The sequence below is a fragment of the Herpailurus yagouaroundi genome, unplaced genomic scaffold (genome assembly GCF_014898765.1).
Source record: "Herpailurus yagouaroundi ecotype Mexico unplaced genomic scaffold, PumYag 159, whole genome shotgun sequence".
NCBI lineage: Eukaryota > Metazoa > Chordata > Mammalia > Carnivora > Felidae > Herpailurus > Herpailurus yagouaroundi.
The window spans coordinates 2008955-2026719 of NW_024412400.1; the positions used below are offsets into that span (position 1 = coordinate 2008955).

The window sequence follows — 17765 nt, forward strand, 5'->3', positions numbered from 1 at the left end:
CGGCCGGCGCCCGGGTCCTCGGCGCGAGGCCTCTTGGCCTTTCACCCCGGGCGTGGGGCCCCGTCGCCCTGGTCACCTGGACGCCCCTCACCTGACCGGCCGCCCCGCTGGAAGAGACTTTGGTGGAGCTGCTTTGTTTCGGAGGCAGATTACACAGGTAATGCGCGGTTGTGAAGGGCTTTTGCAACTAACGAGAGCAAGAATTAAGTAAGAATAAAGCCACGCTGACTCCCCGCGCACATAACCCCTGCTTCTCTCCTCGTTTATCTGCTTCCAGTGAAGTGTGCGTTATAATATACTGTATTCTTAGCAATGGAAGCAAACCAGGGGCGCCCGGGTGGCTGTCGGCTAAGCCTCTGAGTCTTGGTTGCAGCTCAGGGCATGACCTCGTGGTTGGTGGTTTCGAGCCCCGTGTTGGGCTCCGCGCTGGCAGCATGGAGCCTGCTTGGGATTCTCTCTCTGCCCTTCCCCTGCTCATGCGCGCTCGCTCTCTCTCTCTCTCTCTCTCTCTCTCTCTCTCTCAAAATAAATAGACTTAAAAAGAAAATAGAAGCGAGCCGGACGCACTGTTATAAGCTACTTCTTTTGGATAAACATCATCTTTGCATGCCGTCGCGTGTGTCTACTCCAGGTTAGTAAATCAATTGGCAATTTGTTGGATGTGCTTAATATGGTTGAAGGCAACTTTCGATAGCCTCACATCCAGCCCGTTAAATCTATGGAGGTTTGTCCAAAAGCCAATCTGGCATCTCCCTTTGAATGTCTAACAGGTATCTCAAACTGAATATAGGCCACATAAGACTTTTGATCCAAATGTCATACTCACTCTCCAGTGTTCGTCATCCCGGCAAAAGTTCCCACTTCCCCCTTGGTTGTTCAGGACCAAAACCTAGGAATCATTCTCGATTCTCTCCTTTCCTCACGTTCTGGAATCTATCTTTCAATAAAACCTGAATCTGTCCTTTTGTCACTATCTCCACCTCACAGTCACCATCATCTCTTGCCCAAGTTAGTCTCTGTGCCACCTGTCTTCTCTCCTACAGCCTACACAAAAGCAGCGTTTTAGTGGCTTCTCACGGCACTTAGGAAAAAGATCCAAACTCTTCCTGGTGGGGGTCTTGCCTCCTGCACTGACTCGCTTCATCTCCTACCACTCTTCCCCCTTCCAGTCCACACTAGCCACGCCTTATTTCCCCGGGTTCCTCAATCGTGTCCGACACTTTCCTGCTTAAGATTCAGCAATAGCTGCTTCCCTTATTTGGAATATTCTTCCTCCACATCTCCGCATTGCCCACTTCTTTGCTTGAAACAGGTGGGTTGTCTCCTCAAATGTCATCTTCAACGAAGCCTTCCCTGACCATTCAATCGGAAATATTTCACCCCAGTTACTTTCTCACCTCAGTCAACCTCTCTTATAACCGTCTTGTTTTCAAAATACCTAGTACCCCTTGAGATCATCTTTTATAATTTTTGGTATATTAATTACTGCCCGTCTCTTCACCCTGGAATGCAAGATGTCTATCTTGTTCCCTCTCTATGTTCCTACTGTTTCGAACAGTTCCTGGCTTATAGTGGATGTTCAATAAATATTGATGATTGATTGATTGAATGAATGAACATCTGTCCTCAGACTGGATGAAGATACAAAAGAGAACATGACCTGTCAAAATGGAGAGTGTGATAGAAGAAGAAAAACTGTAATTACTGATACGTTTTATCTATTTTAACATAAAATATTCACATAAGTAGTAAAATATAAATGTACAGTTTTTCAAAAGTGAACACTTATGTAAATAACACCTAGGTCAAGAAATGGAACATTGTAAAAAGCAACGAAGAACTCGTGTCCTTTCCCAATGTTAACCGCCCCCCCCTTTTCCAAGCGACCACTATCTTAATATTTATAGAAAACGCTTTCTTGCTCTTCTTTATATAATTTTATAATTCATTAATTCTCATTTCTATAATGTATTCCACTGAATGTGTACACAAGAATATATCCATTCCACTGTTGATAGGCATTTAGGTTGTTTCGGTTATTTACTGTTTAGGACTATTTTATTTTATTTTATTTCATTTTTTAAGTGTTTATTTTTGAGAGAGAGAGAGAGAGAGAGAGAGACAGCATGAGTGTGGGGGGGGGGGGCAAAGAGAGAGGGAGACACAGAATCTGAAGCAGGCTCCAGGGTCTGAGCTGTCAGCACAGAGCCCGACACGGGGCTCGAACCCATGAACTGTGAGATCATGACCTGAGCTGAAGTCAGCCGCTTAACCAGGTGAGCCACCCAGGTTCCCAGGACTATTTTTTTTTATTTATTTATTTATTTATTTATTTATTCATTCATTCATTCATTCATTCATTTATTCATTCATTCATTTATTCATTTATTTATATTTATATTATATTTATAATGTTTTTTCTTTTTTTTTTTACTTTCTATGATTTATTTATTTTTTTATAATTTACATCCAATTTAGTTAGCACATGGTGCAACAATGATTTCAGGAGTAGATTCCTTAGTTCCCCTTACCCATTTAGCCCATCTCCCCTCCCACAACCCCTCCAGCAACCCTGTGTTTGTTCTCCATATTTAAGAGTCTCTTATGTTTTGCCCCCCTCCCTGGTTTTATATTCTTTTTGTTTCCCTTCCCTGTGTTCATCTGTTTTGTCTCTTAAAGTCATCATATGAGTGAAATCATAGGATATTTGTCTTTCTTTGACTGACTCATTTCATTTAGCATAATACCCTCCCGTTCCATCCACGTAGTTGCAAATGGCAAGATTTCATTCTTTTTGATTGCCGAGTAATACTCCATTGTGTGTATATATATGTATATATACACATATGTATATATACCACATCTTCTTTATCCATTCATCCATTGATGGACATTTGGCCTCTTTCCATACTTTGGCTATTATGGATAGTGCTGCTATAAACATGGGGGTGCATGTGTCCCTTCGAAAAGCACACCTGTATCCCGTGGATAAATGCCTAGTAGTGCAATTGCTGGGTCGTAGGGTAGTTCTATTTTTAATTTTTTGAGGAACCTCCATACTGTTTTCCAGAGTGGCTGCACCAGTTTCCATTCCCAATTGTTTATTCATTTTTTGAGAGAGAGAGGGGCAGAGAGAGAGGGAGACACAGAATCCGAAGCAGACTCCAGGGTCTGAGCTGTCGGCACAGGGCCCGACGCGGGGCTGGAACTCCCGAACCAGGAGGTCATGACCTGAGCCGAAGTCAAGACGCTCAACCGACTGAGCCACCCAGGTGCTCCACCCCAGGACTATTTTAAAACAATGCAATTATGAGCATTTCTCCTTGTGCACGGGAGTACTCATTTCTCTGGATGAGGGTTTCTTAACCTTGGCAATTTCTTAACCTTGGCCAGTGGCATGGCCCCAGTTGTTTAAACCAAAAATGTTTCCAAGCGTTTCCATATGTTACTGGAGAAGAACTGCCCCCTGTTGAGAATCACTGATCTAGGGTAAACAACAAGCAGTAGAATTCCTGGTTTGTATACCTTTAGATTTACCACATGGTGGCAAAGTGTTTTCCAAAGTACTTTCAAGAGAAGTGACTTGGAATCAGCAGAGTAGAGAGCTCCAAGAATGGGTCCCTTGCAAGAACTGGTCTTCTCAGAAAGAATCCAGCTAGCCAAAAACTGACACAGGCAACATTTTTGGAACTCCGGAATCCAATCAAATACATGTGTCAAGTCACGAGCACCTCATGGGGGGAGAAGCAGCTGAATTTTGGTAGGAGGCACTGTGTAGTTTTTGCTTGCCTGCCTAGCATCCTTTATTCCTGAGCTCATCAGCAGCCTTGTGGACAATGGCCCATGTTCCTGGTACAATGTATCGGTGCCACGGAAAGCAACATGGACATCATTCTCCAAAACTGTGGTCGTGAATTTGACCTGTCTGGTGGTTCCTTAAGGGACCAGTGCAGAGACTGATCGTTATTTTGCCTCAGGTTGGAGTAGCTTTCTGTGTGGCATCCGACAGAAGCATTTAAAGACATATGCTACCTGTTGCTGACTGGGGTAAGGAATGAAGGGTGAAGCAAATAGCATGACAGGCCCAAAGGCCTGGGTACGAGAAGTCTGAGGAGGAAGGTTCTGGGGAGACAAGATCAGTAAAGGACTACCGTGTGCACTGGGGGATCTGGAGGGCAGTGTGCATGCCCTGGGACAGACACATACTCAGAAAAGACCTGAGAGGACGCTAGACTTATAGCTCTGACTGATCTTTGGACTACATTTAAGTAGGAAGTGAAGGCTAAGGCAGAGTTGTCATCAGCTTGGCTTAGCATCAAAGGTGCATCCTAGCTCAGAGCCAATATGCAAAGACCCAGGAAGGTTTTTTCTTTTCTTTTCTTTTCTTTTCTTTTTGTCTTTAGGCACTTAAGGAAATACATTCTGTCCCCTGGCTGGCTGCTGAGATAACAGAACAGAGACTTCAGTGAGCATATGTGACAAGTAGTACAATCCTTTGCAAAAACAGTTTGGAAATGGAAAGCTGTGACCTTCAGTGATCCACACCAGAAACCTGTGGGAAGGGAGAGAATCCGTAGTGATGGCATTTGTCATTTAGGGCTTGGGGGAGAAGTGGACAGGGTACAGAGATGATTTCTAAACAATATGAGGTTTCTTTTTGAGGTGAGGAAAATGTTCTAAAACTGTGGTGATAGTGGCACGTATCTGTGAATATACTAAAAACCACTGACTTGCACAGTTTACATTAGTGAAATGCATGCTATGTAAATTATATCTCAATAAAGCTGTTTTTTTTAAAGCTATGTTGTTGGCTCATACACATGCTTTTTTTATGTTTATTTTGAGAGAGAGTGTGTGTGTGCATGAGTGGAGGAGGGGCAGAGAGAGAGAGGGGGGGAGAGAGAATCCCAAGCAGGCTCCACACTGTCAGCACAGAGCCACAAACCATGAGATCATGACCTGAGCCAAAATCAAGAGTCAGACACTTACCTGACTGAGCCACCCAGGTGCCTCAGCTCATATACATTCCTACTCTAACATATTCCTGGTCATTTATCTTTGTATCAGTATGAACTATCCCTCTGGGTCCTGAACTTTTCTCTTTGAATCCCATTCACTTTTCCCCCTGCTTTATTGGTGTATAATTGATAATTAAACATAATATGTATTTAAGATGTACAACTTCATGATTTGATTTGATATAGGTATACATTGTGTAGTAATCATAACAATCGAGTAAATTAACACAGTCATTGCCTCAGAGTTACCATTTCCTGTTCTGTGTGTGTGTGTGTGTGTGTGTGTGTGTGTGTGTGTGTGTGTATGTGTGTGTGTGTGTGTATGTGCTAAGAACATGTAGGATCTTCCCTCCTAGCAAAGTTTAAGTACACAATGTGTTACCGTTAACTAGAACCACATTATTGCACATTAGCTCTCCAGAACTTACTCATCTTGCATAACTGAAACTTTGTGCCCCTTGACCAACATCTCTCCGTTCGCCTCTACCCCCAGCCCTGGTAACCACCATCTATTCTGTGCCTCTACGTATCTGACCACTGATAGATGCCACATATAAGTGAGATCATACAGTATTTGTTTTTCTGCATCTGGTTTCTTTCAGTTAGCATTATGCCCTCCAGGCTCATTTGTGTGGTCATAAATGGCAGGATTTCCTTCTTTTTAAAGACCAAATAATATTCCATTGTGCAATATACAGATTTCCCTATCCTAAAAGTTTATATGGCTGTATTTATGTATATAATTGGGCTTTTTGTGACTGGCTTCTTTAACTTGGCACATTTTCAAGATGCGTCCAAGTTGTAGCATATATCAGTACTTCATTATTTTTTATGGCCAAATAATATTCCACTGAATGGACATACCGCTTTTTGCTTATACATTTCTCTATTGACAGACATTTCAGTTGTTTCCATCTTTTGGCTATTGTGAGTAATGCTCCTATGGACATTCTTGGACAAGTTTTTGTAGGGACACATGTTTTCATCTGACTTAGGTATATGCCTAGGAGTAAAATTGCTAGATCATATGGATCAAACTCTATGATCAAGCATTTGGGGGAGCATTTGTTTTCCAAAGTGGCTACCGCATTTTAATTTCTACTTGTAGTGAATGAGGATTGTAATTTCTCCACAGCCATGTCAACACTTGTTATTTTTTCTTTTTTCTTTCTTTTCTTTTCTTTTTTCTTTTCTTTTTTTTTCTTTTTTTTTTTTTTTTTTTTTAGAGAGAGAGGGAGAGAGAGCATGCATGTGGGGGAGAGGAAGAGGTAAGGAGAGAGAGAGAATGTTAAGCAGTCTCCATGCTGAACATGCAGGGCTCAATCCTATGACCCTGGGATCAGGACCTGAGCCAAACTCAAGAGGCAGACACTCAACCAACTGAGCCACTCAGATGTCCCAACACTTGTTATTATCTCACTTTTGATTCTAATCATCCTAGTGGGTGTGAAGTGATATTTCATTGTGGGGGTTTTTTTTAAGTTTTAAAAATTTTTTTAATGTTTATTTATTTTTGAGACAGAGAGAGACAGAGCATGAATGGGGAGGGTTAGAGAGAGGGAGACACAGAATCTGAAACAGGCTCCAGGCTCTGAGCTGTCCGCACAGAGCCCGACGCGGGGCTCGAACTCACAGACCGCGAGATCATGACCTGAGCTGAAGTCGGCCGCTTAACCGACTGAGCCACCCAGGTGCCCCTTAAGTTTTTAAAAAATATTGTAAGTACAATTCACTCTTCAAGATGAGTCTTGAACTCACAACCCCAAGTTCAAGTGTTGCATGCTCCAACTGAGCCAGCCAGGCCCCCTACACTGTGGTTTTAATTTACATTTTCCTGATGACTAATGATGGCCGAGTCTCTTTTCAAGTGCTTACTGGCACTTACTGGTTTTTTATATCTCCCTTGGAGAAATATCTATTTATATCCTTTGCTCATTTCTTTCTTTTTTTTTCAATGTTTATTTCTTTTTGGGAGAGAGACAGACAGACAGACAGATAGAGACAGAGCACAAGCAGAGGAGGGGCACAGAGAGAGGGAGACACAGAACCCAAGGCAGGCTTTGGGGTCTGAGCTGTTAGCCCAGAGCCCAACATGCGGCTCAAACTCACGGACCGTGAGATCATGACCTGAGCCGAAGTCAGACGCTTAATCCACAGGCACCCCTGCTCATTTCTAATCAAGGTAGCTGTCCTGTTTTCTTTTGTTGTAGGTGCTTTTGGTATCATATTTTAAGGATCTTTTGTCAAATCCAAGGTCATGAAGATTTATCTCTGTGTTTTCTTCTAAGAGTTTTTAGCTTTTACATTTGGATCTCTGATCTATTTTGAGTTAATTTTTGCACATGACCTGAGCTAAGGGTCCAACTTCATTCTTTTGCATCTTGACATCCAGTTCTCCCAACATCATTTCTTGAAAAGACTGTCCTTTTTCCCCATTGAATGGTCTTGGCACCCTTTTGAATATCAGCAGACCACAGATGTATAGGTTTATTTCTGGACTCTCAATGTTATTCCGTTAACAACAGAGCTTTAAATTACATATCACAAAAATTGACAAATGTGACTGAGATGCACATTTTTTCAAATACACAAAATGTTCCCTTAATCAGGAAGGGCCACCATGGAGAGCTACAAAGCCTCCATACTATGCAACCATAAAGGGCATTAGTCACATAAATTAGGACAGAATTAGTACCCCCAGAGTTGTGCAACATGATATCCCTGCCCAAAATTAATCATAGTGGGACATCAAGGATGTTGTTTGAAATTCTTTAAAAAACCCTACTGACTCTATTCACTGACCATGGTACAATAAAATTAGACAAATGACAAAACATAACCATAAATTGAAGACCTAACAGGCAGAAGGCAAATAAGCTTATGAAAAGATGCTCAACATCATATGCCATACAGGAATTGCAAATTAAAACAATGAAATACCACTGTATACCTAGTAGAATGGTTAAAGGCTAATGGAGATGCAGAGCAACAGGAACTGTTGGGAACGTAAAGTGGTAAAGCCACTTCGAAGACAGGTTAGCAGGGTTTTTTTGTGTTGGTTTTTTTTTTAATGTTTATTTTTGAGAGACAGAACATGAGCAGGGGAGGGGCAGAGAGAGAGGGAGACCCAGAATCCGAAGTGGGCTCCAGGCCCTGAGCTGTCCACACCAAGCCCGACGCGGGGCCTGAACTCATGAACCGTGAGATCATGACCTGAGCCGAGGTCGGATGCTTAACCAACTGGGCCTGGCGACCCCAGGTTAGCAGTTTCTTATAAAACTAAACATACTCTTACCATATGACCCAGCAATTCTACTCTTTGGTATTTACCAAAACGAGTCAAAAGTGTATGTTCACACAAAAACCTGCATAATTATTCATTATTGCCCAAACTTGGAAGCAACGAAGATATACTTCAGTAGATGAATGAATGGTACTGTTACATCTCTTCAATGGGATATTATTAGCATAACAGCAAATGACCTGTCAAACCATGAGGAGACATCAAAGAATCTTTACTGTCTATTGGTAAGTGCAAGAAACCAATCTGACAGCTTACGTACTGTAAGACTTCAAGTACATAACATTCTGGGAAACGCAAAAGAGTAAAGACAGTTAAAAGATCAATGGTTGTCGGGAGTGCGGGGGAGCACAGGGGATTTTTAGTGCAGTGAAATGATTCCATACGGTACTGTGATGGTGGACAGATGTCATCCATTTGTCAAACCCTTAGAACTACACAGTACAAAGAGAGACACCTTTATTATGCTAAGTGATGTAAGTCAGACACAGAAAGACAAATACCAAACGGTGTCACTTATATGTGGAATCTAAACAAAATAAACCAGCCAAAGAGCAGAAACAGACATGTAAATAAAGAGAGCAAATAGGTGGTTGCGAGGGGGGAGGAGGGGGGGGATGGGCAAAATAAGTGAAAGGGAATGGGAGGTACAGGCTTCCAATTACAGAATGAGTAAGTCATGGCAGGGAAGGTTACAGTATAGGGAACACAGCATTGTGTAGTGACAGAGGGTGGCCACACTCACGGTGAGCACAGCATAAAGTATAGACTTGCCCAATCACCGTGTCGCACACCTGAAACTAATGTAACTTGTGTGTCAACCATACCCCAATTGGAAAAAAAAAAAAAAAAAAGACTAAACCCTAATGTAACCTACAGACTTTAGTTAATCATAATGTATTGGTTCATTGGTGGTAACAAATGTACCACAGTAATGCAAGATGTTCAGAATAGGGGAAATTGTGAGGGAATGGCCTGGGGTGGGGTGGGGTTGGGCAGGAGATAGAAAATATATGTGAACTCTGTGCCATCTGCTCAATTTTTCTGTAAACAAAAGAGCTCTAAAATATTAAAGTCTCTTAATTAAAAAAAAAATCAGAAATTCATCACAGGGAGAAAAATAGAGTTGAAGAGAACCAGAATGTGTTTTTTTTTTGAGAAAATTAGTAAAATAGTTAACTCCTGATAATATTGATCAAGTCAAAAAGGGAGGTGGGGGTGCCTGGGTGACTCAGTTGGTTGGGCATGCGACTTCAGCTCGGGACATGATCTCACGGTCACGGTTCGCGGGTTCAAGCCCCACATTGGGCTCTGTGCTGACAGCTCAGAGCCTGGAGCCTGCTTGGGACTCTGTGTCTCCCTCTCTCTCTGCCCCTCACCCACTTGCACTCAGTCTGTCTCTGTCTCTCAAAACTAAATAAACATAAAAAAAATTTTTTTTTAAGGGAGAAAGTGCACGTAAAAACATTACAGGCATTTTGTGAGAAAAACAATAGATAATACCAGGAATAATTTTGCACTAATAAATTTGAAACCTCAGATGAAAATAGTCATTTTTCTCTAAAGTTGTAAATTTCAAAAATAAATTGTAAACTTCAAAAAAAAAAAAAGTAAAGGAAATGTAGAAAACATAAAAAGGCAACTAACCACGTGAGAAATGGAAAAATCTAGGAAACTTCCCAAATGTATCAAATGATGTTACAGACAGGTTTTGCCAAAAACTCCAGGGAAGAGAAAAATGCTATCTTATATAAAATATTGCAGAGCCCAGAAACCATGGAACACTAACTTATGTTGTGAGTTTGGAAGAATCTTGTCACGAAAGTTAGACCCACGTAGACAGCAAAACAGTAGCCACTAAGCAGAAGGCAGGCTCACTTATACACACAGGTGTGAAAATCCTCACCATTAGTGTTAGCACATCAATTCTAGCGAAGTGGCAAAGCGCTAAGGGTCATCAAGCTTTCCTCACCGAATGCAAAAGTGATCTGGCCGGCCTGGCTTTCGCCAGCCATTCGCGAAGGCTCGCACTGACCGCCCCTGGGGGTGCACATAGGGAGGAAGCCGTGGGGTGGGGTGCTGGTCTGGAGGGGGGCGGTATGTGGAGTGGGGGTAGGGTCGGGAGGATACCTACAGCCCAGGTGGGGGGATCCACAAGTGAGTCATCCCCAGCCACGTGTGGGCAGGCTCCCCAGCGGAGTCCGCAAGGCAGCCAGTGGCTTCTGTGCCGTGGAGTGTCCCGCCTTCGGTTCTGCCAGCCTCTTTGTGCCCCAGCGACCCGAGCTGTAGAGCAGGCCTCGGGATTCTGGACGGAGCGGGAAAGGAGCGGCCTCTCCACAGCCGCTCACACGCTCTCACTCTCTCCCATGGGAGAAATCACCGGCTGGGAAGTTTTCTCTTGCACTGAGCTGTGCCCCCGTAGGAGAGACGTGGGCGACACAGGTGAAGGGAAGCTGTTCCTCTTACCCTCTCCAGCGCATCTAATCCCAAATGTGTATTTTTTCCTCCAACGGTGCCGGACTTCTGCACTCTCATCCATGGCTGATGGCCAATGTTTATGTTCTTTGGGAGAAGGAGGTAGAAACTCCTATTCCACCACTCACTGATGTCACTCTCCATTGTCTCCTCCTAGGATTCTATTAGACACACCGTGGGACTTCTGGGTCTGTTCGCCATATGAGGCAATACAAGATTGATCTTCCCCCTCCCCCCCATATTTTCCATCTTTTATCTCACCGTGCTGTCTCCCAAGAGATATTCTCAGCTTGACCTTCGGTTCTCTAATGATTCTTTGGCCGTGTCCAGTCTGTTATTCAACCCATCTATTTGGGTTTTTGCAAATTCCAACAGCCATGTGTTGTATTTTCAAAATCTTTTTTAGTTTTTTTTTTCTCTCACAGCTGACTCTTCACATTTTGTAGTGATTTTACATTTTTTAAAATGATTTTTAGACTTCTGAAGGGTTGCAAAGATAGGACAGAGTTGTCGCATCTTTCCCTTTAATGCTGACGTCTTACACAACCAGCGGGCAATTATCTAAACTAAGAAATTACCGCTGCTACCTTACTATTAACTGAACTGCAGCTTTATTCAGATTTCACCGGTTTTTCACCGATGTCCTTTTTCTGTTCCAGCATCAAATCCAGGACCTCACGTTGCATTTCCTTGACCTGCCTTTTCGGTGTCCTCCAAATTGTGACAGTCCCTCAGTCATCTCCAACCTTTCATGACCTTCACACTTTTTGAAGAGTACTGATCAGGTATTTTTGAGAACATTCCTCAATTTGTGTTTGTCTGATACTTTCTCGTGATTCTATTGAAGTCGTAGATTTTGGGGAAGAATACAACAAAGCCTGTGGTTCCTCCTCAGTGCATGGCAGAAGAGAGTTCATGTCAATAAGTCTTATTGGGGTGACGTGAGCGGCACCCAGTCATTTAAGCATCTGACTTTGGCTTAGGTCACGATCTCGTGGTTCGTGGGTTCGAGCTCCGCGTTGGGATCTGTGCTGACAGCTCAGAGCCTGGAGCCTGCCTTAGATTCTGTGCCTCTCTCTCTCTGCCCCTTCCCTGCTCATGCTCTCTTTAAAAAAAAATTTTTTTTAAAGTGAGTCTTACTGAGGTGACGTTAAAGCTGATCATTTGGTGCGGGTGGTGTTGGCCAGGTTTCTCCACTGTATAGTGACATTTCCCTTTGTAGTTAATACATATCTTGTGGAGACATACTTTGAAGATATGCAAATATTGTTTTTCTCCTGAAACGTTTGCCAACTAATTATAGTATTTATGGGCAGATATTCTCACAGCTAGTGTGACGGTGGTGTTCTAACTGTGATGGTGGTTTTTCTCCTCCCTCACTCCTTTTGCATTTATTATTGACATTCTTCTGCAAGAACGAGTTGTTCCTTGGGGGCCTGGGTGGTTCAGTCGGTTAAGCGTCCAACTTTGGCTTGGGTCGTGATCTCTCAGTTTGTGAGTTCGAGCCCCGCATCAGGCTCTGTGCTGACTGGTCAGAGCCTGGAGCCTGCTTCGGATTCTGTGTCTCCCTCTCTCTCTGCCCCTCCCCTGCTCGTGCTCTGCCTCTCTCTCTCTCTCTCAAAATAAACATTAAAGAAAGAAAAGAAAGAGTTGTTCCTTCTCCCCAGTTAATTTATTTATTCAATTCAATTATTTGCTATGTTATTAGCTGTGTGATGCCTTTGAGTAGCCATTACCAAATTTTATGCAAGTTTTTAAACTGTTCTTGTGCTTCAGAAAGAGACTAATCTAACTTATTTCACCATTACCAGAAATGAAAACTCCCTTAAACATTTCCTGTTTATGTCCCACAGATAGAGGTAGATATCATAGCTATAAATACAGATAGATAGATAGATAGATAGATAGATAGATAGATAGATAGATAGATAGATAGATATGCTATAGATAAATAGGCATAGGTGGTATTGGTATTGAGTACATTTTAATTTATTACATGAGTGATATCATAACTGTACTCAGTAAATGTCTTTGTTTTCTCAACAAGTATGGCACAGGCTTCCATATTAAAACATACAGATCTTCCTCAATCTTTTCTGAATAATACCCACCAAACTCAGAATGATGGACAGGGAGGGTCGTAAGGGTTTGCCTTTTGACATGATTAGTAGTCAAAGGGTACCTCGGATTTTATACAACATTTTCATTATGTTATAAGGTGAATGAATTTGTTTTGAGTTGCATAATTAAACATTTGAAAAATGAGTAGCTATACTGGTGGAAAGGGCATTTTGTAGTAAGAACAGAAAACCTTTAGGTAAGGGAGCGTCACTTTTCCAGACAACTTCTTTGGCATTTGGGGACTATATTTAACATACTGTGTTTATGTTTTTTAAGATTTTATTTTTTAAGTAATGTGTGCCCCCAATGTGGGGCTCCACCTTACAGCCCTGAGACCAAGAGCCTCATGTCCCACCCACTGCAACAGCCAAGCGCCCCTAACATACTGTGTTTACGGTAACTTTTTCTGTGTAGCATTTCAAAACATCCTCCTCCTCCTCCATTTTTTCCTCAGTAATTTGGCCAATATCACCAGCTAATCAATCCGTATAATCTGTTCACTGATAACAGAATCTTTTCCTCTGAATACTGAGTCATTCTTTCCATCTGTTTTTCCCTTTTGCTTTGTAAGCAAACATTGTGCATTTTTGTGGGACCTGGAAGCTGAAGTTAAGAATTGTTTTGTTTTTTCATATGAATGAAGATGAAGTTCCTTAAAAACCAAGTCCAAATAGCTACAGAACAATTCTTTTATCTGCCCATTTCTTCATACACAGACTATTTTGCAGGGCCCTCTTAAAAGTCAGTAGACAAGAAAATGTGCTGTCTTAAAATATAATATAATGAAAAACAGTGGGCTTCTAGTTATTCTCCCAAAGGTTTTCCTACCCTTTCTAATAAATTAAAGCAAGCTTGGCCACCTTTTCATGGATGGCATAGAAGGTAAACAGGGCGTGACTAGCGATCTAAGATGTAAATAATGCAAACCTTCTCAGAGCAGGGATCTTTTTCTGCAGGGTTTAGTCTGGCATTAAGTCAATGTCTGCTGGGGCTACGTACCCATGCAGCATCTCCCACGCTGTGGCTGTCCCCTCTTAATCCCAATCCAGCTTCATCCCTGGACTTTGGCAGTCAACCTCCTCCAACTGGAATGTTCCTTGAGACTGCTTCTTGACTTCTTGTTTTCCTATCACTTGTTCATTGGATGAGTGAGTGAGTGAGTGAGTGAGTGAGTGAATAGAAGCTCATTAATTTGCTCGTGGTCATAGTACTACCGAGGGGCAGAACCCTTTTGTTTCTCTGTTCGGCACTCTGCTACCCACTGTAGAAAGTAAGAGAGACACAAAATTAATCCCTCTCCTTTTGCTGACTCCCTATGTGGGTCCAAGTCAATTCTAGTTATGTGCCTGGAAAACCGTCTCGTGTATTTTCCTATTAATGTATCTGTACTGTCATTTGTGGATGACTTAGTTATTGTTGATTTGCTAACTCGGCAATGAGTGGTTTTAGCTTCTGTTACATGATATTAAAATGAGACAATATTTGCACATAGCTTGACACACATCTTCAGACTGAAGCCTCAGATGAATAACAAATATTGAAAGAAGATGAGTTGGTATGTTGAACAAAAGGAATATTTGGATTGCGATAAAAGCACATGTTTGTCTTTACCTCCCACTGTTCCTCTGAACATTATTTAATGGAGATAATTGTCCCTGTCCCTCAGCTCCCTGTGGGTCCATGATTTGTTTTCCACTTTAAGGTAAAGGTCCCACCACACTTAAATTTACAAATAGTTTTGTTTCAGAAAGTGGCACTAGACACTTGATCAAATACACGGTCTTGCTTGGCATCGTCTTCTCTCCTCCTGTTTTGGCTCCCATGTCCCTGTGGAGGCCTCTCTCTTTGGGGATCGCTCATAGCTCTTTTCTCAGCTCTTGGACAGCTTACACAAACCTCTGTCCTCGTGTTGAAGTCCCCTCGCCCTTCCAGACAGCCTTGTGTGACAGGACCAAGACAACTCCATGCCAACTCTTTCCAGCAGGGCCAGCATTTGGTCCCACAATCTGACAACTTTGGGAGTGTGGGGATAGAGGCTCCAGCCTGGCCAACAGGAGGCACTCCAAACACAAAGAACCACCACGCATGAGGACAGAGGCCACGGGACCCACCCATCTCTCCCTTGCTGGGGTTCACTGAACAACAAATGCAGGGCAACGGAATAATTAACCCAGCAAGTTGATGGCAGACTAAGAGGGGAATCCAGCCTTCTGATGGCTAGGCATCTTGGGCCCTTCTGTCGCACTGTTTTTTGAAGCAAATGTTAAAATATCCATGCCTTTCCTACACTTCGGTAAGACGCAGAATCAACATATGGGCTAAGATGCGGGATGTTTAACATGTCACATCATTAGACCATTCTTGTGGAAACAAAGGTTTGGGTGCACAGCTCAACAAGTACAGGCATACCAGTGGTTCCAAAAGAGTCTATTGATAACACGCGGACTATCTGGAGGAGGTCTAGGATGAATGAACGGCCCCCAGAATAGCAGTCGTCTTGTTTAATGGCTGAGGGCCACACTGGAAACTTGACCAAGAGATGCCCCGCTTTCCCAGAGCAAGAGGGTGTGGTTCAGCAGTTCCTCTGTGATCTTTAAGGAAGTGAGGCTCTTGATGTCAGACATGATAGGAGATTGGCGTATATTTAGCCTTCCTGCTACCACAAATTTGTCCTTGCTCAGCTCTCCTACCCTTTATTGGGCACCTTCTGTGCCACGTACTGAGCTAGAAGCTGCAGGTGTAAAGGAAGTCACAGCCTTTGCCCTCAAGTAGTTGGCAGAGCAAGGCAATGAGCTAAAGTACCACGTATTATTAGAAATTATTATGGATAATCATTTTATCTGTAGAAAGTTTTTTGATTTACCAAGTAATCCGATCTAAAAACCCTGTACGTCAGGTGGCCTTATCATGTCTATTTTATAGGCAAACAAACTGAGACGGAAGATGTAAAGTGATGTCTCCAGTATGGATACGAAGTTTCAAAAGTCAGACTTGAACTCAGTTCTGCTGACTCCTTTCCCGAGTGGTCCCTCTCAGTGGCATGTGAATCTCAATAGGATCAGTCTTCCGTGAAAGCTGCAGGATTCAAACCAGGGACTCCCGGAGATATTTAGGAGATTGGAGCGCCGGAGCCCTCCCAGGGTCCCTGAAAACCCAGCACAGCAGCAACCTGTGGGTAATACTCCCCTGGGAACAAGCCTCACCCTGAGGGGTAGCCCTGCAGCCGCCTCCTTGGCCGCCTGGAATGGCCTTCCCGCCAAGTCCAAAGACTGTCTTCCTCTGGGGCCAGGGTTTCTGAATTGCTTTCTGTGGGCTCATTCCTACTTTTCATTAGATTAGGTGCAAACACTCTGAGTAAACAAAATAAAAATTCCCTAGCATCAGCAGCCCAGTGCTAACGGCTACACCCTGGATGATTTTCTTTTAGTTAATAATTCAATTGCCAAAAATGTCGGTGGGGGGGTGGGGGGCTTGGCAGGGACTTGCCTCCAGCTGCAAATCAACTTCAGACCCCAGAGGAACTTGAAAGAACTACCAGTGCCCACAATGGTTCTTCAGTGCAGCCTGTGTTTACTCAGGACCAGCCCACAACCTCCATAGCCCCAAAGGCGGCCTGCATGTAAATGCTACATTGTGCAGTGATTTGGGGGTTATGTGGCTTCAGGCTGGTGGCAGATGATTTGTGAGGCGGCTTCAGATCCATCAGGTTTGAAATTCGACATTGGCTGGTATGTTTTGCTTTTACACTCATTCATTCCTCCTTCCATTCATCAAAGCTTAATTAAATGCCTACTGTGTGCTAGGCACTGTACTAGCTACCAGCTATAGGAAAACATAAAAGGACATGGTCATTGCCCTAAAAAAAAGATGATAAGGAGAGACGTGTGCAATCCCTTGACAAGTTCCCTATTCTCCTCAGAGCATTAACGTGACCCTTGTCATGCTCTCTTCTTGGGATCCTCTGATGAGTTAAACTCAACAGATTGGGGTATATGATTAATTCATCAGACATAGGTACTTCATAGAACCAGGTACTTCCCAAGGCAGCAGAGTTAACAACACAGAAAAACATGGTCTCTGTCCTCAAGGATATTCAGACTAGTGGGAGAGAGGGATCTGCCGGACAATGGTTGCATTAAGGAGCCATAATTAGTAAGAGACAACCGTTCAGGCTATGGTGTAAGCACAAGGGAGAGAGTCTTGGGCGGAGGGACTGGACCAAGTTACAAAGAGGACTCTACAGACGAGATGATGGTACTGATTCAAGAAAGATGAGCAGGTGTTCATCCAGGTGGGCTGTGGGAAACGCAGTGTCCCCAATACCATGGACAGTATCTCATTCATTCTTTCATCAGAAATTTATTGAGTGCCCATTATGTGCCAGGCACTGGAATAGGTACTGTAGTAGACATTAGCAATACACAGAATGGCAAGACCCCTGGAAACTTATTCTCCAGAGGAAGGGATAGACCTATAAACATAGAACCATAATACAGTGACCTAAGGTGTGCAGTCAGAAGGTGTTCAAGAGGTTACTTATGGTTTCTTTCTCATACCTGGACACAGAGTGTCAACATTAGAGTCTGCCTTTCTAGAACTTAACCCTAATTTAATAGGAAGAAATGTTTACAGGGTATACAAGAGGCAACATGGTACGAAGGTAAGAGTGGGGATTTCAGAATCGAATACAGTTGTGTTCAAATCCCACTTTTGCCAAGCTAGCTGTATGACCTTGGGCAATTTGCATAACCTACGTAGAAAAAAAGCTCCACCTTCTCATCTGCAACCTGTCTATGGTTGTTGCAAGGATTAGAGATAATCTATATTATTAAAGTGCCTGGTTATCATAG

At 43.0% G+C, this 17765-nt stretch overlaps 1 long non-coding RNA gene across 2 annotated transcripts; it reads left to right on the forward strand.

The window, feature by feature from the left end:
• The first annotated feature begins 6 nt into the window (after positions 1-6).
• LOC121033424 (uncharacterized) lies at positions 7-17106 on the forward strand. Of its 2 annotated transcripts, none has more exons than XR_005791886.1 (3): positions 7-157; positions 11454-11579; positions 15838-17106. It is a non-coding gene; the product is annotated as an uncharacterized LOC121033424 (long non-coding RNA). The 2 variants fall into 2 exon arrangements; XR_005791887.1 differs by lacking the exon at positions 15838-17106 and adding an exon at positions 14408-14525.
• The last annotated feature ends 659 nt before the right edge of the window (positions 17107-17765 follow it).